Source organism: Symphalangus syndactylus, chromosome 22 (genome assembly GCF_028878055.3).
Source record: "Symphalangus syndactylus isolate Jambi chromosome 22, NHGRI_mSymSyn1-v2.1_pri, whole genome shotgun sequence".
Classification (NCBI taxonomy): domain Eukaryota; kingdom Metazoa; phylum Chordata; class Mammalia; order Primates; family Hylobatidae; genus Symphalangus; species Symphalangus syndactylus.
In genome coordinates this window covers 11,111,514-11,137,547 of record NC_072444.2, presented here as the reverse complement: position 1 = coordinate 11,137,547, position 26,034 = coordinate 11,111,514, and the positions used below count along the sequence as shown (strand labels likewise).

Here is a 26,034-nt window from a genome sequence, read left to right as displayed (position 1 = left end):
GGTGACAGACTGAGACTCTGTCTCAAAAATAAGTAAATGAATTACATTTAAACAAACAAACAACAAAAAAGTTAAAATGCTAGATAAATTCTACATGATTTATTCCACAGACGTTTACTAAACATCTACTATAAACCAGGCACAGTTCTAGGTGCTGAGATACACAATCTAGTAGGAAACTCATAAGCTATTAAGGAGCTTTTTATTCTAGTGAGGGAGACAGAAAAGGAAACAGAAAATTATATGACCTTGGGATAAGTGATGTCATTAAATATGTTGGGGAAGGGGAGCCAGTGGCACAAAGGAGGATATGACCAGTTCTATCAGGGGGCAGAAAACCAAGAGAGATTTCCAGAGGAGCTGACATCCAGCTACCTAAAAGATGGGCATGGTTTGTCAAGTATATATGGCCAGAAAGGGCGTTTCTGTCAAGGAAAACAGCACAAGCAAAATCAAAGAGGTATAAAATAACCTGATAAATGAGGGAACCTGAATTCAACCCAGAGGCCTTGAATGTCAGGACTAGGATCTTGAACTTAATCCTATAAGACAGTGAGAACCGGCCAGTTGCAGTGGCTAATGCCTGTAATCCCAGCACTTTAATTCGAGACCAGCCTGGCCAACATGGTGAAACCCCATCTCTACTAAAAATACAAAAATTAGCTGGGCATGGTGGCAGGCACCTGTAATCTCAGCTACTCAGGAGGCTGAGGCAGGAGAATTGCTTGAACCGGGGAGGCGGAGGATTGCGCCATTGCACATTGCACTCCAGCCTGGGTGACAAGAGCGAGATAAGAAAAGAAAAGAAAAAGAAAAGAAAAGAAAAGAAAAAAAAGAAAAGAAAAGAAAAGAAAAGAAAAGAAAAGAAAAGAAAGAAAAGAAAGAGAGAGAGCCATTGAAGGATTCTGAGCTGGGGAATGGCTTGACCAATTTTGCACTGGAAAATGATTACTCTGACTGGCAATGGTGTGAACAACGCCCTGGAGAAAGGAAGACCAGATAGGAGACAATTAGAGTGGTAGACAATGAAGAGCCCAGGGGAAGCATTCATTTGACTTAGATTACTGGGTGGAGAATATGCCTTTTAATAGCATTATAAATCCTATTATTATTTTGCCAAGAGTGAGGGAAAATTAAGTTTCGTATTTTCCCTATTAATCCCAAGGAAGAAACCAGGGATATGGATAAGATTGGGGAGAAACAGCTGGGCACAGTGGCTAACGCCTGTAATCCCAGCACTTTGGAAGACCGAAGTAGGTGGATTACCTGAGGTTAGGAGTTCGAGGCCAGCCTAGCCAACATGTCAAAACCCCGTCTCTACTAAAAATACAAAAAATCAGCCAGGCGTGGTGGCGCGTGCCTGTAATCCCAGCTACTCAGGAGACTGAGACAGGAGAATTGCTTGAACTTGGGGGGCAGAGGTTGCAGCGCCCCGAGATTGCGCCACTGCACTGCAGCCTGGACGACAGAGTGAGACTCTGTCTCAAACAAAACAAAACAAACAAACAAAAAGGATTGGGGAAAACCTGTAGACAAAATAAAATATTAATAATAAATCAGGGCTGGGAGCGGTGGCTCACGCCTATAATCCTAGCACTTTGGGAGGCCAAGGCAGGCGGATCACCTGAGGTCAGGAGTTCAGGACCAGCCTGGTCAACGTGGTGAAAACTCGTCTCTACTAAAAATACAAAAATTAGCTGGGTATGGTGGTGCGTGCTCGTAATCCCAGCTACTCGGGAGGCTGAGGCAGGAGAATCGCTTGAACCCAGGAGGCAGAGGTTGCAGTGAGCCAAGATTGCATCATTGCACTCCAGCCTGGGCAACAGAGCAAGTCTCAAAAAAAAATAATTTAAAAATAAAAATAAAAAATCAGCCCAGGGACAGTGGTTCATACCTGTAATCCCAGCACTTTGGGAGACCGAGGCAGAAGGATCACTTGAGCCCCGGAGATCGAGACCAGCCTGGGCAACATAGGGAGACACTATCTCTACAAAAAATACAAAAATTAGCTGAGCATAGTGGTGTGGTCCCAGCTACGTGGGAGGCTGAGGTGGGAGGATCACTTGAGTCTGGGAGGCCAAGGCTGCAGTGAGCCATGATCGCACCACTGCACTCCAGCTTGGACAACAGAGTGAACTCTGTCTAAACAAATTTTTTTTTAATAAAAACAAAAATTAGCTGGGTGGAGTGGTGCACATCTGTGGTCCCAGCTACTTGGGAGGCTGAGGTGGGAGGATCAATTGAGCCCAGGAGTTAGAGGCTGCAGTGAGCCATAATCATGCCACTGTATTCCAACTTGGGCAACAGAGCAAACCCTGTCTCAAAAAAATTAAATAAATAGAAAGTGAGGCCAGGCTTGGTGGCTCATGCCTGTAATCCCAGCACTTCGGGAGGCCGAGGCGGGTGGATCACCTGAGGTCATGAGTTCAAGGCCAGCCTGGCCAACACAGTGAAATCCCGTCTCTACTAAAATAATAGCTATTATTAATAAATAATAATAATACAAAAATTAGTCTGGCGTGGTGGCACATGCCTGTAATCCCAGCTACTCTGGAGGCTGAGGCAGGAGAATCGCTGGAACCCAGGAGGTGGGGGTTGCAGCGAGCCGAGATCACGCCACTGCACTCCAGCCTGGGCAACAGAGCGACACTCCATCTCAAAAAAAAAGAAAGAAAAGAAAAGAAAAAGAAAGAAAGAAAGGAAAGAAGAAAGAAAGAAAGAAAGAAAGAAAGAAAGAAAGAAAGAAAGAAAGAAAGAAAGAAAGAAAGAGAAAGATCCTTTAAAAAAATTTTTTAAAGGAAGATTTTTGTTTTTCCTGTGGGAAGTTTTTCCAGAGAAGAGAACCATCTTCAGTGTTACAGCTCTTTTAGAATTTGTCTAAGAGAAAAATTTCAGTGAACACTGGAAAACCTGATAGACAAATTCTAAAAGAGGTGTAACACTGAAAATTTTAACTATACCAATAACCGTAATCAACTGATGGACATCTGGGAGCTAAGCTTTCCAACATTTTGCCTCCTCTGTCTGGTTCTCTGCTGTTGTTCCTCTTTTGAGCAGCAGATGGCAGGAGAATCCCACAACAGGTGGTCATGATTTAATTTAATTGCAATGAGAAGAAAATTGCTTCTTTTCCCACATGTATTTCTTTCCCGAGATAAACAGTACGTTGGGAATCTGCCTCTTTATTGGAAGTAAGATATGTAAGAAGGTACCTTTTCAGCAAGGAACAGCAAGGTAACTAACATAAATTCTGAGCCTTAGATTATTACACTGCAAAACCAAGTTTCTGAGAAAGGAGCAAATGGAGGTTGAAAGCCAACTATTAAAATTCCACATATTCTAGGTTTCCTCAGTTAATAATCATAAAAAGTTTATAGCCAGAAAGTCACAGAGGCCCTTCTGTTGCAATTGTTTGGGTTTAGAGTCAGTGGGAACACCCTTCTCACCCAGGGGATTTTAAAAGCCAATCCCACCTCCTCCCCACAGTCCTCTCCTCTAACGCTCATTTCCCATCTCCTCACAAAATTGCCAGGGTAATTGACTCTTAGATGAGATGAGTTTGACTTTCTACCCTGATTTTGTAACAGAAGTTCTTTTGGTGAGGTTCTTTGTTTGAAAATGCACAATAAAAATGGCTTTAGAATGACTTCAGAGGGCTCTTTTTCTGGTGCCAATAACAGATTCCAAAGCAGCTATTATTCGAGGTGGGTGATAGGATCCCTTGAGACTGTTTAAGTATCGGTTTTCAAAGTGCCTAGGAACCTGAAATGTCCTGTATGGTATATTTGCAGGTGCATAATTGGCCAAGTGCTCCAGGGGTTATAAAGATTGCTTTCCTGTAGTTGGAATAGACAGATTTAGCCTCTTACTGAAATTGAAGGCTGCAATGTCGATAACAAATCTGATTCTAACTCTCCTGTGTCACTTCAGCCCAAAGGTGCCTTTGTCTCCCAGGAGAAAGAGGTTAGAGGTAAGTGAATGGCCCTTAACCAGAGCCATGTAGAAAACATTGCTAAGGAAGACTTCTGTCCTGAGAGTGGAGGTTTAGGGCTGTTGTGTGTGAGGTAAATTTGCTTTGTTCACAGCCAATCTGACTGAATGCAAGTATTGCTGAGGTGACTGGAGCTGAGGAGCAGCAAACTGCTTTAAAAGCAGATTTCAGCGGGAAACTTTAAGCATACAATGACTTTATTTTTGTTAAACATAATTCTCCAACCTTGCTTTTTTATTGCACTAACCAAAATAAACCTGGATAAACTTAAAAGGCTGCCTTGATGTCAGTAGGAAAATGGATATTGTCTCTCCCGAAAGTGTTTGAATGATAGTACATAATCCAGCTACATCCAGATAAGAATACACCTCCGCCTGTAGAAAGCTTTCCTGGAACGGAATATCACCAAGAGTATTCACTTTGGGGCTTGATGGTTCCAGCCCGTCTTACTAAAACTTCTAAAGAAATAGTTTGCCTGCTCTTTCACTCCTCCATTTGTAGTTAATACTTATGTGTACTTAGTGGTGTTCTGAACTCCTTTTATTTCTCAAGGCCTCTGGCATTTGATGATACCTGTGTAGCAGGGGCTTTCATCATACCAAACACAGGGTGGTGTTTAGTGGAGAAGGGGCCAGGAGAGGAAAAAAGCCTAGGCTTTTTTTCCTAAGTTACTTAACTTGGGAAACCAATGGGCTCCTTTTAAGATTAAATGTGTCTTTAAAATACCAGGATCTTCAGTTATGAAGATATGGGCAAAACTGCTTCCACCAGACAAACCTGAGGTGGGGGATGTAGGTGTCACATTCAAATCAAAAAGGTGCCTCTCAGCAGGAAAGATTTAATCAGCTCTCCTTCCCAGGATCGGCTGCCAGGTTTGAACATTTACTTGTCTGAGTTGCAGGCAGGAGACACTGCTAATTATGGGAGCAATTCCCATGGCTACAGAGAAGAACTGTCTCAGCTGAGGAGTCAAAGCTCTGATCAAGAGGGGACTGAGAGGAAAAAAGCCCCCAACATTCTCAGAGGAAATTCTGGAGTTGATAAGATACGTGCCTTCTCTGCAGGAATGTCCCCTATATCTGGCATTTGAAGATCTAGAAACATCCTTCCCTTCACCTTCCTAACTTATGTGTTAAGAATCCCTTTGTTTGACAAATAGAATTTTCAAAGCAGTTTCTTTCGTTCAAACACTACCTGATTAAGTTTGTTTTGGAAAAAACACAGAATGAGGACTTTACTAAGAGTGATTCTCACAAATGATGGTACCTGAAAAGAGGCAAACTTGGCCATCAGGGCAGCCAAAATGGCACAAGCATTTGGAACTTGTTGCCTCATCCTTGGCAAAGACACCACTGGATCCTTTCCGCTCTACGTAAAGTAAGCTGTGGCAAAGTTTACTTTTCTTGTGGCACAAAATCTAGACTCACAGTGAGCTTCTTCACCATTAGCTTCAATTTCTATTCTGCCTCTCTTCTTTGTCCATTATTCAGGGCACCTGCTCTCTGTCCCTCCCCCACTCCTCCAGCTGTCTGTCTGTCTCATTTGTGTCAATTAGGAATTCAATACTGCTTGATTTAATTGAATGACTTTCCCTGTACAGAATCTCAACTACAGACAGGGCATCAACCATCACTCCCATTCCCCAGAATAAAAAATTCTGAAAAGCCAAAGGCATGCAAGGATACCTAAGAAAGGAGCAAGAGGTCCTTGCTAGCTATGCCAGTGAGCCTGAGAAAGATGGCAAGACTGCATTTCCTGGCACCCAGTTATGTATTTGGTGGCCTACCAAGAGTCAGCATTGCATCCAAGATCATTTGAGTCTACTCTATTTAGTAAAGGTTTTCAAAGAGGATCATAAGACTTAGAAACCAAGAAGCAATTGGAAGAAATAAACTTTTTATACCATTTCCTAGTTTACGACAGGCTTTCCCATCCTCAGAAGAATGACTTTGTCTTTCTGTTAATTCAGTCATTGAAAACATCGGTCCTATTCTTTAGTCAACTGCCTCTACTCACCTACTATGTGCCAGGCAGTGTTATCAGAGCTGAAAACAGTGTTCTAAGAACAGAAAATAAAATAAAGTTCTTATTCTCATGCAACTTACATTCTAATGGGAAGGATCAAAATAATAAATAAGTAGACCTATAGTGTATTAAATGATAATGAGGGTATTGAGAATCGTAAAGCAGTGTTAAGAGAGATAGAAATTATGGTTTGGGCAGAGTCTTTTTTTTTTTTTTTTTTTTTGAGATAGAGTCTTGCTCTTTTGCCAGGCTGGAGGGCAATGGTGCGATCTCAGCTCACTGCAACCTCCGACTCCCTGGTTCAAGCAATTCTCCTGCCTCAGCCTCCTGAGTAGCTGGGATTACAGGCATGCGCCACCACGCCCAGCTAATTTTTTGCATTTTTAGTAGAGATGGGGTTTCACCACGTTGTCCAGGATGGTCTTGATCTCCTGACCTCATGATCTGCCCGCCTTGGCCTCCCAAAGTGTTGGGATTACAGGCGTGAGCCACCGCGCCCGGCTGGGCAGAGTTTTTTTAGTTTACAAAGGGTAGACAGAAAGAACTCACTGATAAGGTGATTTGAGCTGAGACATAAAAGAAGAGGGAGAACAAGCCATATAAATATGAGGGGGAGGAGCTTGCCAGGCAGAGGGCACAGCAAATGCATAGGTCCTGACACAGGAGTTTCCTTGTTGAAGGAGACCAGTGTAGCTAAATAGAATAAGCCAAGGGAAAGATGTAAGAGAGGTCAGGAAAGTGGGAGTGGAGGGGACAGACTTGTAAGGCCTTGTAAATCATTGTGGGGTCTATGTTTATTTTGTTTTGTTTTGTTTTAGACAGACTCGCTCTTTTGCCCAGGCTGGCTGGAGTGCAGTGGCACAGTCTTGGCTCATTGTAACCTCCGCCTCCCAGGTAAGCGATTCTCCTGCCTCAGCCTCCAGAGTAGCTGGGATTACAGGTGTGCACCACCACACCCAGCTAACTTTTATATTTTTAGTAGAGATAGGGTTTCACCATGTTGGCCAGGCTGGTCTTGAACTCCTGGGCTCAAGTGATCTGCCCGCCTTTGCCTCCCAAAGTGCTGGGATTACAGGTGTGAGCCACTGTGCTTGACCTCTCTGTTTTTTATTCCGAGTGAGATGAGAAGCCACTGGAGGGTTTTTAGTAGGGGAAAGACTTACATTTTATGATATGACATAAAATTATTTAATTTTTTTACAACAGGGTCACCCAGGCTGGAGTGTAGTGGCGCTGTCATAGCTCACTGCAGCCTTGACCTCCTGGGCTCAAGTGATCCTCCTGCCTCAGTCTCCTAAGTAGCTAGGACTACAGGTGTGAACCACTATGCCCAGCTAATTTTTAAATTCTTTTGAAGAGATTGGGTTTCACTATGTTGCCCAGGCTGGTCTCAAACTCCTGGCCTCAAGTGATCCTCCTGTCTTGGCCTCCCAAAACACTGGGGTTACAGGCACAGGCCACCAAACTCAGCCTCTAAAAAAATTTATGGGTACATAATAGTTGTAAATATGGTTTATGTTTTTAAAGGATTATTATGGCTGCTGTGTAGAAAATAGAAGGTAGGGGTGCAAGAGCTGAAGCAGGGAGACCAGTTAGGAGGCAATTATAGGAATGAAAGCAATCAAATAATGGTGGCTTGGGTCAGGGTGGTAGCAGTGCAGGTGGTGACAAGTGGTCATATTTTGGAGGTAGAGGTGCCAGGATTTGCTGATGGATATGATGAGGAATATAAGAGAAATAGAGAGGAGTCAAGAATATTGTGAAGCTTTTGGCCTAAGCAACTATTAGATAATAGTGGAAAGAACAGAGTCCTTGAATCAGAGGCTGTGAGAGACTAAATCTCAATTCCACGGTTTCTGGATTATGTAATCTTGGGCAAGTCACTGAACCTCTCTGAGCATCAGTTTCTTCATCAGTAAGAAACCTTTTGAAATATTGTGGCTCTAGGATCTTCTCAATTCTCTCTTTGTTAACTTATCATTCTCTAATGGTTTCTCACTGTATTTAGAATAAAATACAAACTCCTTTGAGGTCCAAGAAAGCCCTGTATGGACTGGCCTCACCTACCTCTCCAACCTATCAGCTACATTGAGCTTCCTTTTGTGTTCAGCTGGTAACAAATAGAACCTGGTAACCCAACCCCTCCCCTCCCCTCTCTCTTTTTTTTTTTTTTTTTTTTTTTTTTTTTTTTTTTTTTTCTGAGACGGAGTCTCGCTCTGTCGCCCAGGCTGGAGTGCAGTGGCGCAATCTCGGCTCACTGCAAGCTCCGCCTCCCGGGTTCACGCCATTCTCCTGCCTCAGCCTCTCCGAGTAGCTGGGACTACAGACGCCCGCCACCGCGCCCGGCTAATTTTTTGTATTTTTAGTAGAGACAGGGTTTCACCGTGGTCTCGATCTCTTGACCTCGTGATCCGCCCGCCTCGGCCTCCCAAAGTGCTGGGATTACAAGCGTGAGCCACCGCGCCCGGCCTTCTTTTTTTTTTTTTTTTTTTTTTGACAGGGTCTTGCTCCATCACCAAGGCTGAAGTGCAGAAGTGAGATCAGAGATCATGTCACAGCTGACTGCAGCCTTGACCTCCCAGGTTCAAGCGATCCTCCCACTTCAGCCTCCTGAATTGCTGGGACTATAGGCACATGCCACCACACTCAACTAATTTAAAAAAAAAATTGTAGGCTGGGCACAGTGGTTCATGCCTGTAATTCCAGCACTTTGGGAGGACGAGGAAAGCAGATCACTTGAGGCCAGGAGTTTGAGACCAGCCTGGCCAACATAGTGAAACCCCGTCTCTACTTAAAATACAAAAAATTAGCCAGGTGTGGCGGCTCACACCAATAGTTCCAGCTACTCTGGGGCTAAGGCGGGAGAATCGCTTGAACCCAAGAGGTGGAGGCTGCAGTGAGCCGAGATCATGCCACAGAAGTCCAGTCTGAGAGACAGAGCAAGACCCCGCTCAAAAAAAAAAAAAAAAAAAAAAAAAAAAATATATATATATATATATATATATATATATATATTTGTAGACACTGGGGGGTCTCCTTATGTTGCCCATTTGAATTCCTGGGCTCAAGCAATCCTCTCACCTTGGCCCAACAAAGTGCTGGGATTACAGGTATGAGCCACTGCACCCGGCCAGAATTTGATCTTTCCATCTTTTTTTTTTTTTTAATTTTCGAGAGGGAGTTTTGCTCTTGTTGTCCAGGCTGGAGTATAATGATGTGATCTTGGCTCACTGCAACCTCTGCCTCCCAGGTTCAGGGGATTCTCCTGCCTCAGCCTCCCGAGTAGCTGGGATTACAGGTGTGTGCCACCATGCCTGGCTAATTTTTGCATTTTTAGTAGAGACAGGGTTTCACCATGTTGGTCAGCCTGGTCTCGAACTCCTTTTTTTTTTTTTTTTTTTTTTGAGAGGGAGTCTCACTACTGTCACCCAGGATGGAGTGCAGTGGTGCAATCTTGGCTCACTGCAGGCTCCGCCCCCCGGGGTTCACACCATTCTCCTGCCTCAGCCTCCCGAGTAGCTGGGACTACAGGCACCCACCACCTCGCCTGGCTAATTTTTTGTATTTTTAGTAGAGACGGGGTTTCACCGTGTTAGCCAGGATGGCCTCGATCTCCTGACCTCGTGATCCACCCGCCTCGGCCTCCCAAAGTGCTGGGATTACAGGCGTGAGCCACCGTGCCCGGCCTGGAACTCCTAACCTCAGGTGATCCACCCTCCTCAGCCTCCCAAAGTGCTGGCATTACAGGCGTGAGGCACCACACCTGGCCATAACTTTCCATCTTAAGAACTATCACTGGCTAGGCACTGCGGCTCACACCTGTAATCCCAGCACTTGGGAGGCCAAGGCGGGTGGATCACCAGAGGTCAGGAGTTTGAGACCAGCCTGGCCAACATGGTGAAACTCCATCTCTACTAAAAATACAAAAATTAGCCAGGTGGACGCACCTGTAATCCCAGCTACTCGGGAGGCTGAGGCAGGAGAATTGCTTCAACCCAGGAGGTAGAGGTTGCAGTGAGCTGAGATCACACCACTGCACTCCAGCCTGGGTGACGGAGCGAGACTCCATCTCAAAAACAAACAAACAAACAAACAGAAAATTATCACATACTCTCTTCTCTCCACCTGGAATGACCCTCACCCTGGTGCCTTCTCATCCTGCAAGAAATTTTACTTCCTCAGAGCAGCGTTTCCTGACCATCAATCTTGAAGGAGGTTCCTACCCTTATTCTCTCTTTCAGGCTTTGTTCTTTTCATTCAGAAAAGTTCATCACAATTTACAATTCTGTTTACCTGTTTACTGTCTGTCTCTTCCTCTAGACTGCAAGTTCTATGAAGGCAGGGACCACCATGTGTATATCCAATGCCTAATACAGTACTTGGCTCATAGTAGATTATCAATAAATATTTGCTGAAATGCTGAGTGACATATAAGGCTCTTATTGGTATTCTTTTGCTGGTTTGTTTGTTTATTTTTTTCACTCCCAGGCTGGAGTACAGTGTTGTGATCACAGCTCACTGCAGCCTCGACTTCCTAGGCTCAAGGGATCCTCCCACCTCAGCCTCCTGAGTAGCTGGGATTACAGGCATATGCTACCACACCTGGCTAATTTTTATTTTTATTTTTATTTTTTTGTAGAGACAGGGTTTAACTATGTTTTCCAAGCCGGTCTTGAACTCCTGGGCTCAAGTGATTGTCCTGCCTCAGCCTCCTGCTGGAATTAGAGGTGTGAGCCACAGTGCTTGGCCTGGTATTTTTTTTTTTTTTTTAACTTAAAAAATACCCACAAAACTGGCCGTGACCACTCTGGGCAACATGGCAAAACCCCGTCTCTACTAAAATACAAAAAATTAGCTGGGCATGGTGGCACATGCCTGTAGTCCCAGCTAGTTGGGAGGTTGAGGCACTAGAATCACTTGCTCCTCGGAAGTGGAGGTTGCAGTGAGCCGAGATCGCGCCACTGCACTGCAGCTTGGGCTACAGAGTTAGACTCCATCTTGAAAAAAAGAAAATGTATTATTATTATTTTTTGTATTTTTAGTAGAGTCGAGGTTTCACCATGTTGGCCAGGCTGGTCTCGACCTCCTGACCTCAGGTGATCTGCCTGCCTCGGCCTCCCAAAGTGCTGGGATTATAGGCATGAGCCACTGTGCCCGGCCAAAATTTACTTTTTGATATAAAATTTTCAACTAAGACTCATGGGACTTTATATTTTTGATAACTGAGTAGCTTTCAAAGGGGAAATTATGCATTTAGCAATGGTGCTAGAATTAGGTTCAAATTAACAAATTAAAGGTCTTAACCTAGGATCTGAGAAGTATTAAACCCGTTAGGAACTTTGTTTTCCCAGATATGTGCATAGCTTGTTTGCTTCCTCACTCTCTTCAAGTCTTTACTGTAGTGTCACCTTCCCAGTGAGATCTTCCCTGCCCATTCAACTTAAAATTTAAACCTTCCCCCAACACTCACTTCCATTCTCTGCTTATTTTTCCTCCACAGCACTTACCATTTATCATATATCATTATTTTGTTTATATATCTCTCTCATCACCCCTTCGCTGCCTCTCCCATAATGTAACCTCCATGAATTTTGTTCACTGTTTTATCCCTAGCATATAGGACAATACTTGAGACATAATAGGCACTCAATATTTGCTGAACGAATATAAAGAACACTCATGAGTTTTCTCTTTGAATCTAATAGTGTGAGAATATGGAAAATCCACAATATGGCATTTCAGCAAAACAGTGATGGGACTTTGCAACCCAAATGTTTCTTCTAACAATACCCATAGCAGACCAGCATGTCCACATCTAAGTTGCTCAGCTCTGAGAATAATGGAAACTTTTTTAGTCACTGTTTATTCTACTTAGAATTGTAAACTACAGGAAGAAGCAGAGTGGTGTCCAGGGGGTCATCTTGTAAGAGAATGCTCTCCCAAATCTCAGGCTCTGGGTAGTCTGCCTGTCAAGTAAGATTGGGGGTCATTAAGATAATCCTCTCTTTTCACTTTCAGAGGATTCCCTCTAAAACACAAGTACCCCAGGAGGGGAATCACAGCTTAATCCTTCTTCCTTTAACACTTGAGCTGGATTTAGGATATGAGGTGAGGAGCGGGCAGGAAGATTTATTTTACTAATTTTGTAATACCTGGGACAGAATTTGACCAGCTTTTTCCCACATCAGTCTCCTTCCCCCTAAATATCACTCCGCAAACAAATGCTATAGACTGCAGCTGATTGAGGATAGGAAACTATTTTTAATCAGCTACAATTCTATCAACCTGTTCTACTCTGCAAATGTAATTACCAAGAGATCACAGACCTAGAGGAGATTCTGTTTCCAAACATACCAAACCGGTGCCACGAGAGTGAACCAGATTATCTGCCTTCCAACTTGTGCCCTAAAGTGTAGGCTTGGTTGTAGAGTGCCCATCTATGAGGTCACCATGTAGTATAAATAAGTATATACTGTATATGTAGTTTACACCCAAATGTTTTTTTTTGTTTGTTTGTTTTGTTTTTTTTTTTTTTTTGAGACGGAGTCTCGCTCTGTCGCCCAGGCTGGAGTGCAGTGGCGCAATCTTGGCTCACTGCAAGCTCCGCCTCCCGGGTTCACGCCATTCTCCTGCCTCAGCCTCTCCGAGTAGCTGGGACTACAGGCGCCCGCCACCACGCCCGGCTAATTTTTTTGTATTTTTAGTAGAGACGGGGTTTCACCGTGGTCTCGATCTCCTGACCTCGTGATCCGCCCGCCTCGGCCTCCCAAAGTGCTGGGATTACAAGCGTGAGCCACCGCGCCCGGCCTACACCCAAATGTTTATACTCAAGTTGAGTGTCTTCTATGGCAAGTGCTATGAGCAGTGATTCTCCAACTCCTATCGGGATTAGTTAGGTACCTGAGTGCATGCAAAAAATACAGATTCCTTAGCCCATCTTAGTTCTAACAAAAAGCAAAATCTCTGGGAGGATACAACCTGATCATCTATTTTTTAAATAAGCATCCAGTGATTATCATGAATGGCCAGTGAGGAATCCCTGTGAGGGATACCCAAGAAATACCTGACTCTAGGGACTTTATATAGTTTATTTGGAAAGTTAGACCTGAGATATGAAATAACTGAACATGATTTTCACTAGAGTGGTCAACAATTTGGTACATTACATAATGCTATCGATGTGAAGACAGGAAGGGAGAAATTAGTGGTGGGGAAGACTGAGTTGAGGAAATAAGACCCTGGTGGGGTTCAGATAGGATTTGAATAAAGGAGAGAGAAGCATGTGGAGGAAAACCAGTAGGGAAATGAACAAAGGTTCGGAGGCAGGAACACAGGGGGGGCATGTTCTCAGAACAGTGAGTTTGGCCAAATTAGAATAGACACTTTGATGAAGAGCTAGAAATAGTGATTGATAAGTAGGGTTGGGACAGAATATACGAGGTCTTAGAAGTCAGGCAAAAAAGTTTAACGTGACTGAGATGGGAAAATAGGAAGTAAAATCAAATCACCAACTGAGTAAAATACATTCTGAGTAATGTATTTAGAAAGGGCACGGGTTTTGGTACATACTTAAGAGTTAAGCGGGCCAGCCGGGCGCGGTGGCTCACGCCTATAATCCCAGCACTTTGGGAGGCCAAGGTGGGTGGATCGCTCGAGGTCAGGAGTTCGAGACCAGCCTGGTCAACATGGCGAAACTCCATCTCTACTAAAAGTACAAAAATTAGCCGGGTGTGGTGGTGCATGCCTGTAATCCCAGCTACTCAGCTGAGGCAGGAGAATCGCTTGAACTTGGGAGGTGGAGGTTGCAGTGAACCGAGATCGTACCACTTGCACTCCAGCCTGGGTAACAGAATGAGACTCCATGTAAGAAAGGAAAGAAAGGAAGGAAGGAAGGAAGGGAAAAGAAAAGAAAAGAAAAGAAAAGAAAAGAAAAGAAAAGAAAAGAAAAGAAAAAGAAAGAAAGAAAGGAAAGAAGGAAAGAAAGAAAGGAGAGAAAGAGAAAGAAAGAAAGGAGAGAAAGAGAAAGAAAGAAAGGAGAGAAAGAGAAAGAAAGAAAGAGTTAAGCGGACCAAGCACGGTGGCTCACACCACACCTGTAATCCCAGTGCTTTGGGAGGCTGAGGAGGGCAGATCACCTGAGGTCAGGAGTTCGAGACCAGCCTGGCCAACATATAGTGAAACCCCACCTCTACTAAAAGTACAAAAATTAGCTGGGCGTAGTAGCACATGCCTGTAGTCCCAGCTACTTGAGAAGCTGAGGCAGGAGAATCACTTGAACCCGGGAGGCGAAGGCTGCAGTGGGCTGAGATTGTGACACTGCACTCCAGCCTGGGTGACAGAGTGACAGAGTGAGACTCCATCTCTTAAAAAAAAAAAAAAAGTTAAGCCTGCCCCTTTCTCCTGTTAATCGAAGTACTCTCCAGCAAGGCAGTAAGGGAAAACTTACCAGAGCAACCTGTCATAGGATACCTGTTGTCTGTCTTGTGGGCCAAGTCTCAAATACAAATCTCTTCAATCTCTGATACAAATTTCCTTTGCCTCTTCCTATTGAAATCAGTGGAAAAGTTTCCAGGGAAGCTGAAAGCTGCTTCACAACTTAGAGCAATACTTACTTCAAATGTTAGAAACTCATCTGGGTCTGTTCGAAACCCTAAAGTAGTTTTCTAAATCTTAAACATATATTGGTCTGGAAATTCTCCATAGCTCACAAAGCACTTACCTACACTGAATATGAAGGTATTTCTTCCAATTCTTCTGGTAAAATAACTCATGGGGCTGGGCACAGTACCTCATCCCTGTAATCCCAGCACTTTGGGAGACCAAGGCAGGAGGATCACTTGAGGCCAGGTCTTTGAGACCAGCTTGGGCAATAGAGCAAGACCCTGTACCTCATGCTCCCCACCCCCACCACCCACAAAAAAAAAAAAAAAAAAAAAAAAGGCTGGGCACAGTGGCTTCTCAGCACTTTGGGAGGCCAAGGCAGGAGGATCACTTGAGTCTAGGAGCTCAAGACCAGCCTAGGCAACATAGGGACACCCCATCTCTACAGAAAATTTAATTTTTTATTATTATTATTTTTGAGACAGAGTTTCGCCCTTGTTGCCCAGGCTGGAGCACAGTGACATGATATCAGCTCACCGCAACCTCCGCCTCCCGGGTTCAAGCAATTCTCCTGCCTCAGCCTCCTGAGTAGCTGGGATTACAGGTATGTGCCACCACGCCTGGCTAATTTTATATTTTTAGTAGAGACAAGATTTCTCCATGTTGGTCAGGCTGGTCTCGAACTCCCAACCTCAGGTGATCCACCCGCCTCAGCCTCCCAAAGTGCTGGGATTACAGGCATGAGCCACCGCACCCAGCCTACAAATAATTTTTAAATTAGCCCGGCATTGTGGTGTGCACCTGTGGTCCCAGCTACTCAAGGAGCTGAGGTGGGAGGATTGTCTGAGCCTGGGAGATTGAGGCTGCAGTGAATTGTGACTGCACCACCGCACTCCAGCCTGAGAAACATAGACCCTGACTCTAACCAAAAAAAAAAAAAAAAAGAAGAAGAAAAAGAAATTGCGAATTGTGAACTATGATCCTACAGAAAAACATTTTGGAAATAGACGGGCACGGGGGTAACGATATGTACCTAAGTAGTTAGGCTTTTTCCCTTTCTCTTCTATTTCTTTGCTCACTAAACAAGAAGTTTCAGAAGTCAATGTTCATCGCATCTCGGCCTTTTGGCTAAGATCAAGTGTAGAAGTCAATGTTCAAGCCAGAAAGCCAAGCTTCTGGGTGATAGAGGATTTTCTGGTTTCAGATTAAACAGAAAACTAAATTAGCAAATTAATTGTTGGATGTATTTTCCTGGGCCCTTCATCAGCTGCTGCAGGACCAGTAACCAATGAAAGATGACTTCTGGCTGCCCTGGAGAGGGGGCAGGGTTCAGAATCAGGTTCTGCTAGCTACCAAGTGTCAGACATGTTAATTTCAAATTACTTTTGTACAGCTTGGTGTCAAAATGATTAAAGCATGAAGAGAAAAACAGAACCAAAGGACAAAGAAGGGAAATCATTTACCTTGCATTTGGAGCAAGGACACTTGCAATTCTATTTCAGCCGGCTTTCTCCCACAAGTTATGGAAATTCTAAGCTTTAGTTAGGCCCTTTAGTGATCACCTAAGATAGGGGATCATGGCTCTCCATTTCCTTTGTATAATGTCACTATCTCTATATGGCAGAATCTATATCACAAACACTAATACGGTCACATTTTCTTCCCCTTTCCCCTCAATAAAACTTTATTTTGATAACATTGGGCTCTACATGTCAGGAACTGTACTAAGTATGCTTTACATTTAAAGTATCAAATAATCCTTGCAACATGCTTTGTGTTATTATTATTCCCATTTACAGATGACAAAACTGAGGCTTGGAGTGGTAAAGCTACTTGCTCTAGTCACTTAGCAGAGGCAGAGGTGGGATTCTAGTCTCAGGTTTGTCTGACTACAGAGCCATACTGCCTCCTCTCAATTTTCCCTTTTGGATTGGAGGAACCAAGAATTTGGTTCTGATTGTTAAGACAACTTTATTGTTTCTTTTAACAGTCATGGGTGTCTTATTTTTGTCTAAAGATGCTGCTGAGGTCAGCCTTATTTTCCATAAAATAACAATTTTTAGAGAACCAGTTTCCCAGGGTGAACAGGTAACCAGCTCACTGGCTGGCTTGTCTTTGTCTCCCAGTACCCAGCTTTTCCAGTTGGTTTCATGGGCTTCATGACACTTTTTGCTCAAGATGAGTCATCTCATCTGATTTTCGTATGTGAAGTATAAGGCTGACCTCAGTTGCTACTGCTTTTCAACCATCCACGCAAAGCTGCACTGCTTGAGTTCTCTCAGTCTGCCAGATTTGATTATTTTCCTCACCCTTCCTATAGCCACTCACTTCACATTATCTGACTATTTAATTTTTTTTTTTTTTTTTTTTGAGAGAGAGAGAGTCTCACTCTGTTGCCCAAGCTGGAGTGTGGTGGCACAATCTTGGCTCACTGCAACCTCCGCCTCCTGGGTTCAAGCGATTCTTGGCCAGTTCACATTATCTTTTTTCATTATCTTTTTTTTTTTTTTTTTTTTTTGAGACAAAGTCTCACTCTGTCGCCCAGGCTGGAGTGTAGTGGTGTGATCTCGCCTCACTGCAACCTCCGCCTCCTGGGTTCAAGCAATTCTCCTGCCTCAGCCTCCCAAGTAGCTGGGACTACAGGCACATGACACCATGCCCAGCTAATTTTTGTATTTTTAGTAGAGACAGGGTTTAACTTGGCCAGGCTGGTCTGGAACTCCTCTGAACCTCGTGATCTGCCTGCCTTGGCCTCCCAAAGTGCTGGGATTACAGGTGTGAGCCACCGTGCCCCGCCCACATTATTTTAACATGTTGTTGGCCTCTGGAATTGCAGTGTGGTGTTACAATTCGATTTTTTTTTTTTTTTTTTTGAGACAGTCTTGCTTGATCTCTGCTCACTGCAATCTCCACCTCCCAGGTTCAAGCGATTCTCATGCCTCTCAGCCTCTCCAGTAGCTGGGACTACAGGTGCCCACCACCAAACCTGGCTATTTTTTTTGTATTTTTAGTAGAGATGGGGTTTTGTCATGTTGGCCAGGCTTGTCTTGAACTCCTGGGCTCAACTGATCCACCCACCTCGGCCTCCCAAAGTACTGGGATTATAGGCATGAGCTGCTGTGCCTGGCCATAATTCAATTTTTCAGATTCTAGTGGTGTAGAAGTCACAATATTGCTCCCTGGACACTACTAAGTAAGTTTTAGGTACAGAAGAATATCCCAAGGATGCTGAGTGATACCAAAGCCACCATTCAGAATAATATTGAATGTCAGAGAAGTGATCTATAAACACAGGATAATTACCCACTGATAAATTTAGAAATATTGAACCTTAGAACTTCAAGAATGTTATCGGCTGACTTTTGGAGAGTGCTAGGTGCTTTTCAACAACCTAATGAGGTAGGTTATATTATTTTCCCCCTCTTTACAGTGTCCAAGTGAAGCACAGAATAAGGATGAAAGGCACCTTAAACATTATATAGGACAGTGACAATTGACACTTTGAATGCCTCCATTGAGTGATGTGCAGCTTGTTACACTCTAAGGCAGCCCATTTCATATTTACATGACTTCTTCCATATTCTGAGCTAAAATATGTGTTTCTGAAGCTCCTATCTCTTAGTTCTGGAGCCTTGGGGCCTCCCAGGACAAGTCTAATTTCTTTGTACATAATAGTCCATCAGGTGTTTCAAGATGGTCTTTGATCACTCATGAATTCTCAACTCTTCTTCATAAGCCAGGGTTTGTGAAGAAGTTCCCTCACCATCTTGGTTGGTTGTTCTATTACATCCTTCTAAAAGAGAACATATTGCTTAGGTGTGGTCTAATACAGAATAAATTGAAGCTCTTTCCATGTTCCAGATGCTATATTTCTATTAATCCAGGCTAAAATTTGAATTAATTTTTTTTCTTTTGGTCTCAACTTCTAATACCATCACTTATTTGAAGAAAACCACCAACCTGACTCCCCTTGCCATGTACTTGATTTTCATGTTTATGCTCCTCTTCTAGTTCTGTCATAACATACCCATACACTTCTATTCTGCATGACCTTGATCCTCATTCTTTGCAGTGTGATACTGATCTCTCCATGTGCACATATGTTACACTTATTTTCTCTCAGTTTCCTTCCATCGCCTTCTCTCATCCCACTTTACTTCCTGGTTTCTACCTTTCCAACATCGGAGAATCCAAGTCAGAAAAACTGTCTTGCTTTTTTATAATGTAAGGTAGGCGTGTTCTGAAACATTTTTGTCTTGTTTGAGATAGTCTCACTCTGTCACCCAGGCTGGAGTGCAGTGGCACCATCTCGGCTCCCTGCAACCTCTGCCTCCCAGACTCAAGCAGTTCTCATGCCTCAGCCTCCCGAGTAGCTGGGACTACAGGTACATGACACCACGCCTGGCTAATTTTTTTATTTTTAGTAGAGACAGGGTTTCACCATGTTGGCCAGGCTGGTCTCGAACTCCTGGCTTCAAGCGACCCATGAGCCTCAGCCTTCCAAAGAGCCGGGATTATAGGCATGAGCCACTGTGCCCAGCTTGAAACATTATTAACCAGTGAGGCTGGGTGTGTTTGTCCTGCTTAGCACTTACAACGCATATCCTGACAGTCTGAGGCTAGCTTCCAACAAAGTAATCTGATTTGGGAATGCTTTTCTTAAGTAGATCTCCACATATTTCGCTTTATCGGAGTTCCAAAGGAAAAAAACATGGCCCAGGACTTAGTCACATAGGAGATATTCTGAATGCAAAAGGTGGTAAATTAATGATACTCTTCACTCTATGGATATTTAAATTTACAAACAGCTAGGGTGAAGTGGAAAACATAATGGAAACGGTTTGGGTTCAAATCCTAGCTCTGTTCCTTCCCGGCTAGGTGTTCTTGGGCCAGCTTACTTCTCTGTGTCTCCATGTACTATCTGTAAAACAGTGGCAACAATTCAATTGTACTCACTTCTTAGCCCTGTTTGGGCTAATTAAAATAATTTTTAATTTAATTTTTTTTTGAGACGAAGTCTCACTCTGTCACCCAAGCTGGAGTGCAGTGGTGTGATCTCGGCTCACTGCAACCTCCACCTCCTGGGTTCAAGTGATTCTCCTGCCTCAGTCTCCCGAGTAGCTGGGACTATAGGCACGCGCCACCATGCCCAGCTAACTTTTGTATTTTTAGTAGAGACGGGGTTTCACCATGTTGACCAGGCTGGTCTCGAACTCCTGACATCAGGTGATCTACCCGGCCTCCCAAAGTGCTGGGATTACAGGCATGAGCCACCACACTCGGCCTAATTTTATTTTTTTGAGACAGGGTCTCCCTTTGTCACCCAGGCTGGGATGCAGTGGCCCCAATCTGGCTCACTGCAGCTTCGACCTTTCCGGCTCAAGCAATTCTCCTGCTTCAACCTCCTGAGTAAGCTGGGACCACAGGCATGCACCACCACACCTGAGTGACTTTTTATTTTTAATAGAGACAAGGTCTCACTGTGTTGCCCAGGCTAGTCTCAAACTCCTGGGCTCAAGCGATTTGAGGAGTTAATTCTTATAAAGGGCTTAGAACAAACAGTGTTTGGCTCACAGCTATTATTATTATTATTCCTGCATGTTTGTAAGATAACCTAAAGGTAAAACAGAAAAATTATTTCTTCCAGGCACTTGGGTTTTCTGCCTGCATCTTTACAAGCCTGGATTATTGAGCGTTGGTACTGAGGTTTTGGCTTTATAAGGAAGCAGACATTCAGAAAAAGGCTCAAGAGTCATTTGTGAATGAATGCCCCTCAATCTTGGGCTGGTTAAGAGCAGGGTAGAACTGTTATTTAAGAGGGAGCGTAAATGCCAGAAGAATCATAATCTATCAGAAGATGAAATCCAGCATGATCTCTTCCTTTTCTTCCTATTGCAAAAAAAAAAATTTTTTTTTCAGACAAAAATGTGTAATTGTGGCTTCCAGCTGATCTAACAGAAGAATTAAGTGGTCTACGTGGCCAATGTTTTGTGCTTTTTAAATCTTTGGATTAAAAAAAAAAAACCATGAAAACATGACCTCCTTCCACTCCCTGTCCCCCCGCCCCCGAATAAAATCCACTTTTAAGGTCTTGGTCATATAGCTGCTTAGTACAGAAGTCTACAAAATGTCCTGGGTTCCACAGAAACTTATGTTTGGTTATGTTGTACGGTTTACAATATAGACGCTACACTAACACTGAAGAAATTAGTTTAGATTGTGTCAAATCGTGTTAAAACACATTAAATAAATGCAAAGAGCCCAGAACAAAGAAAGTGATTAAGCTGGTTTAACCGCATTCAGCCCACTATGCTAAATCCCCTTAGGGGGCTCAAGTTAAACAACAAATTTGGTTTCTTGGCCTAAATCTTTTTCTTCAAAGAAGAAATTTTCCTGTGATTCTAGTAAGTTTGTTTTCATTTTCATTTTTCAGTCCCAACGGACGTTGGGTGAAAATATCCCATCTGATTGGAGTTGCATTTGAGGAAGAGATGGACTAGAGAATAGAATAGAGGGCGACGGGTTATTGGGTTCCTTGAACGAACTGAGACATGGGAGGTGTGTGATTGTTCAGCCCCAGAAAAAGGCCAGCTAGTGACACCCGGGATGAAAATTTTATCCGGCAGTGAATCAAATAAGGCTGCGAGGGAGATAATAAGGTGTAATTATAGCAGTGCTGTTAGTGCCTGTTTATGGGGTCTGGCAGCAATTTGGTTGATCACCCCTCATTTTGAGAAATTTGTAATTTGGCAGTAAGAATTCTTGCCTTAACATTTGGCACAAACCCTCACAGTTTAATATTGCAAAATCTGGGAAATGTTGAAATGTGGCTGCTATTCTAATGAACTTTTTCAGGCTCTTTCGAATTCGTGTTTTTCCTGTTGGATTCAGAAACAAACGCCTCTCTTTTGAAAAGTTCAGGAGGTTTTTAAAAATCACAAACTCAAGTAAGCTTACAAGCGAATGTACTGCTGTAAAAAACTCTCGTGACTTAAATCTTAGTGTACAGACGGGGGAAAAGCTGTCACTCGAAAAACCCGAGTTCCTTCTGTTGGTAGCCCTTTAAAAATTCTCCACAATCAGGACTTTCATTTGGCTCAGAGCAGAGCAGCGTGGTGTTGCTCTTCGTTTTACCAACCGACCGCTTCCCCCAAGATTACTCCCTGTTGTTTTAAAGTAGAAGGGAGGTCACTAGGCGAGTGAAATGTGGCCCACACAGGCTGGGACAAGTTGGCCCAACGTGCTTCTCTAAAGTAACTGGAAGTTTTCTGACAGGAAACCGGTCAGTTCTTGTGTCTCTCAGCTCTGGTTCCCACGGCCCCGGCAGCAGCTGCGCCCCCGACGCCCCTCTCGGAGCCCGGCAGGGGCGCAAAGCACTGTGGGCGGCAGGGGGCAGCAGCGGGAACCCGTTGTTCTAGAGGCGGGGGATGGGGCGGGAAGCCGCCCCCCCACCTCCGTTTCCGCGCCCCACTACCTCCCCTCCCCCGCTCGCGCCCTCCCTCCCATCCGCGGAGACAAGGGCGGGGGAGCGGAGCCCTCCCCCGGGACAGGGGGCGTGTGCGTCCCCTCCGCACCCCTCCCCCCGGCCCGGCTCTCCTGGCTCCCCGAGGCGGGAGTTTCCAGGAAGAGCGCAGAGCGCGGCCGCACCACCGAGCGCACGGAGACATCAAGTAGTCCCTCAGAACGACCTTGTTAGAGGGAAATTCTAGTTGCGAGGGGCTGTCGGAGTTGGAACCCTGAAGAGATAAGGGATGGCGGCCCAGCCAGAAGGATCTCAGGTAGTGAGGTCTGAGCGCCCACTTCCATTCCTGGAAAAGGATGTGTGGGGGAGGCGGAACGAGTTCCGGCGGAGGGCTCGGGCGCGCCCGGTGGAGTGAAGCGCCGCGCGGTCGAAGGGCTCACAGAGTTGAAGTGGGCGGGAAAACCCGGAGCGGACTCGCTCCGACACGCCCAGAACCTCCTGCCCTATTCTTCGTGGGGGAGGGGAACGAAAAGAGCAAAAGAGAACAACGTGTTCCCTTCCCCGGCTTTCTAACTCCCTGCCGAGGAGACAGGCGCCCGCCCGCCACCTCGAGGGACGCGCTGCGGGCCTCTCGGATCCCGGCGGGGAGAGGAGGGCCGCGCGGCTGCCGTTCTAGCGTCCGCACCGTCGGCGCTGAGCGCGCGGTCAGAAACCCGGGTCTGCGGGCTAGAGGTGCTGGGCGCGCGCATGCGTGCGGTGCGGGCGCGCTTCCCGCCCCTTTTCTGAGTGCGTTCGCCTCCCCTTTCCCCCCACGTTCCTCAGCCGCCACCTCAGAGCTTTCTCCGCATCCAGCTCTTTTCGGGAGAGGCGGCCCGTCTTGCCCATCCACTGACTAACCCCTTCACCCCAGTTTTTTCGCCCCGCCTTTCCTGAGCTTCGGTACAAACTCTGCAGCTAGAGCTCAGCTTTCACATTCCCGCCTCCGCCCTCAGTCTCCCCTCCCAACCCTGAAGCACTTCCTGCAAACTGCCTTGTTCTCGCTCCTCTCCGCCCCGCCGCCTCCTTGCCCTTACTGGATGGCTGCTCTCATGTTGGCGGGGCGGCGAGTTATGATCCTGTATTCCTGCCTTCCACAGAGAGCAGCCGCCTGCCCCATTTTACAGATGAGGAAATTAAGGTCCACGGTTCTGACGGGCTGACCCCTAAAGGCTCCTCGAGTTCCCGAAATCCAGCACCGTAACTGCCGCTGGCAGAATAAACCCTCGACTTCTCTAATTTAAGCAACCTTAGAAAACCAGCGCCTAAACCTTTCCTTTTAGGACCCTCAAGCTTTCTGACCAAACACCACCAGCCCAGTTAGCAAAAGCGATAGAAATAATTTACATCCCCGGTCAACTGTGTAACGATGACACGTTAGAAGAAGGGCCAGTGAGATTCCAGCTTGCATACGGGGTTTTAGACGTGAGACAGGTTATCTGTTAAAGTCGTTTTTAAACACGATGTGTAATGCTTTGTCTTAGATTTTGTAATTATCCTATTCGCTGTCCCGGCTCAACACTGTTCCTTCGGGTTTGAGAACATTTTCATGAAATGTGACCCCTCAAAAAAAACCAAACTACCATTTTAATTTTAAAAGATACCTTTTCCTAACCGGGCGCGGTGGCTCACGCCTGTAATCCCAGCGCTTTCGGAGGCCAAGGCGGGCAGATCACGAGGTCAGGAGATAGAGACCATCCTGGCTAACACGATGAAACCCCGTCTCTACTAAAAATACAAAAAATTAGCCGGGCGTGGTGGCGGGCGCCTGTAGTCCCAGCTACTCGGGAGACTGAGGCAGGAGAAAGGTGTGAACCCGGGAGGCGGAGCTTGCAGTGAGCCGAGATCGCGCCACTGCACTCCAGCCTGGGCGACAGAGCAAGACTCCATCTCAAAAATAAATAAATAAATAATAAAATAAAAGATACCTTTTCCTTTTTGTTAATATGGTTGATTTTATTTATAAAAAATTCTTTAAAAAGTAATCAATCTAGTGGTAGAGATAAAACTCTTCTCCACCACAGGCTCATATGCGTAAAAATTCATTGTTTTCTTCTAGTGTATTTCATTATTATTATTTTATTATTATTATTATTTTGAGACCAAGTCTCCGTCTGTCACCCAGGCTGGAGTGCAGTGGCGCCAGCTCACTGGAACCTCCGCCTCCCGTGTAAAAGCGATTCTCCTGCTTTAGCCTCTCAAGTAGCTGGGATTACAGGTGCGCGCCACCACGGCCCCGGCTAATTTTTGTATTTTTAGTAGAGATGGGGTTTCGCCATTTTGGTCAGGCTGGTCTCGAATTCTTGACCTCAGGTGATCGGCCCACCTCGCCCTCCCAAAGTGCTGGGATTACAAGCGTGAGCTACCGTGCCCAGGCTTAGTATTCCATTATTTTCTCGCTTAAGTTATATGTTAATTGGAGGTTTCCAAAATGCTTTTTTCTTTCCTTAAGTGCTGCTCTCAGGTTCTGAATATGTAGATGAAGAGATGGGAACAGTAAATAGCTAAGAATTGTCCAAATAGAAAGAAACAGGAGTAGGCAGTGATGCAATAGGAATATGAAGAATGATGACACAGTCCGATGTTGAAAAATAAGATGGTAGGAGTGAATGGCAGGAAAGAGAAATATAAGTGTGAGGGTGGCCAGCTCTCCAAAAACTTTTTTAATTTTTAATTTTTTAGGGACAGGATCTCTCTTTGTTGCCCAGGCTGGAGAACAGTGACTCAATCATAACCCATGCCCAGCTAATTTTTAATTTTTTTTTTTTTTTGTAGAGATTGCAGGGAGGTTTGCCATGTTGCCCAGGCTGATCTCCAACCCCTGGCCTCAAGCAATCCTCCTGCCTCGGCCTTTCAAAGTGTTGGGTTCACAGGCATGAGACACCATGCCTGGCTAAGATTTAAAATACTGAAGAAAGATGGTAAAGCCTTAGGAATTATGTACTGTTTAGCTTTACATATGTGTTCACATACATAGCTTTTAATTCAGGGAGGATGAAATTGTCTTGCATTTAAGCACTTGCCTACATAGATAGATTTGATGAGGAGTTTTAAGGAAGACCAGTAGTAAAATCTAGTTTACACTGGATTTCAAACCTTCCTAAAGTATGAAGGGGGCAGAACCCTTTGATTTAGGTTTGACAGGCCCAAAACTTTTTTTTTTTTTTTGAGACGGAGTTTCGCTCTTGTTGCCCAGACTGGAGTGCAATCGCTCCATCTCGGCTCACTGCAACCTCTGCTTCCCGGGTTCAAGCAATTCTCCTGCCTCAGCTGGAATTACAGGCACCCGCCACCATGCCCAGCTAATTTTTTGGTTGTTTTTTTTTTTTTCTTTGAGACAGAGTTTCGCTTTTGTTGCACAGGCTGGAATGCAATGGCACGATCTCGGCTCACTGCAACCTCCGCCTCCCGTGTTCAAGCGATTCTCCTGCCTCAGCCTCCTGAGTAGCTGGGACTACAGGCGTGCGCCACCATTCCTGACTAATTTTGTATTTTTAGTAGAGTTGGGGATTCTCCGTGTTGGTCAGGCTGGTGTCGAACTCCCGACCTCAGGTGATCCGCCCGCCTCGGCCTCCAAATGTGCTGGGATTACAGAAGTGAGCCACCGCGCCCGGCCATTTTTTTTGTTTTTTTTTTGAGGCGGAGTCTCGCTCTGTCGCCCAGGCTGGAGTGCAAAGGTGTGATCTCAGCTCACTGCAAGCTCCGCCTCCTGGGTTCACGCCAGTCTCCTGCCTCAGCCTCCAGAGTAGCTGGGACTACAGGCACACGCCACCACTCTCAGCTAATTTTTTGTATTTTTAGTACAGATGGTTTTCACCATGTTGACCAGGCTGGTCTCAAACTCCTGACCTCACGTGATCCACCCGCCTCAGCCTCCCAAAGTGCTGGAATTATAGGCGCCAGCCACCGTGCCTGGCAG

The 26,034-nt window shown here is 45.0% G+C and overlaps 1 pseudogene; it reads left to right on the top strand.

The window, feature by feature from the left end:
* The first annotated feature begins 2,850 nt into the window (after nt 1–2,850).
* LOC129472757 (uncharacterized) lies at nt 2,851–2,880 on the top strand (annotated as a pseudogene).
* Nucleotides 2,881–26,034: the final 23,154 nt, after the last annotated feature.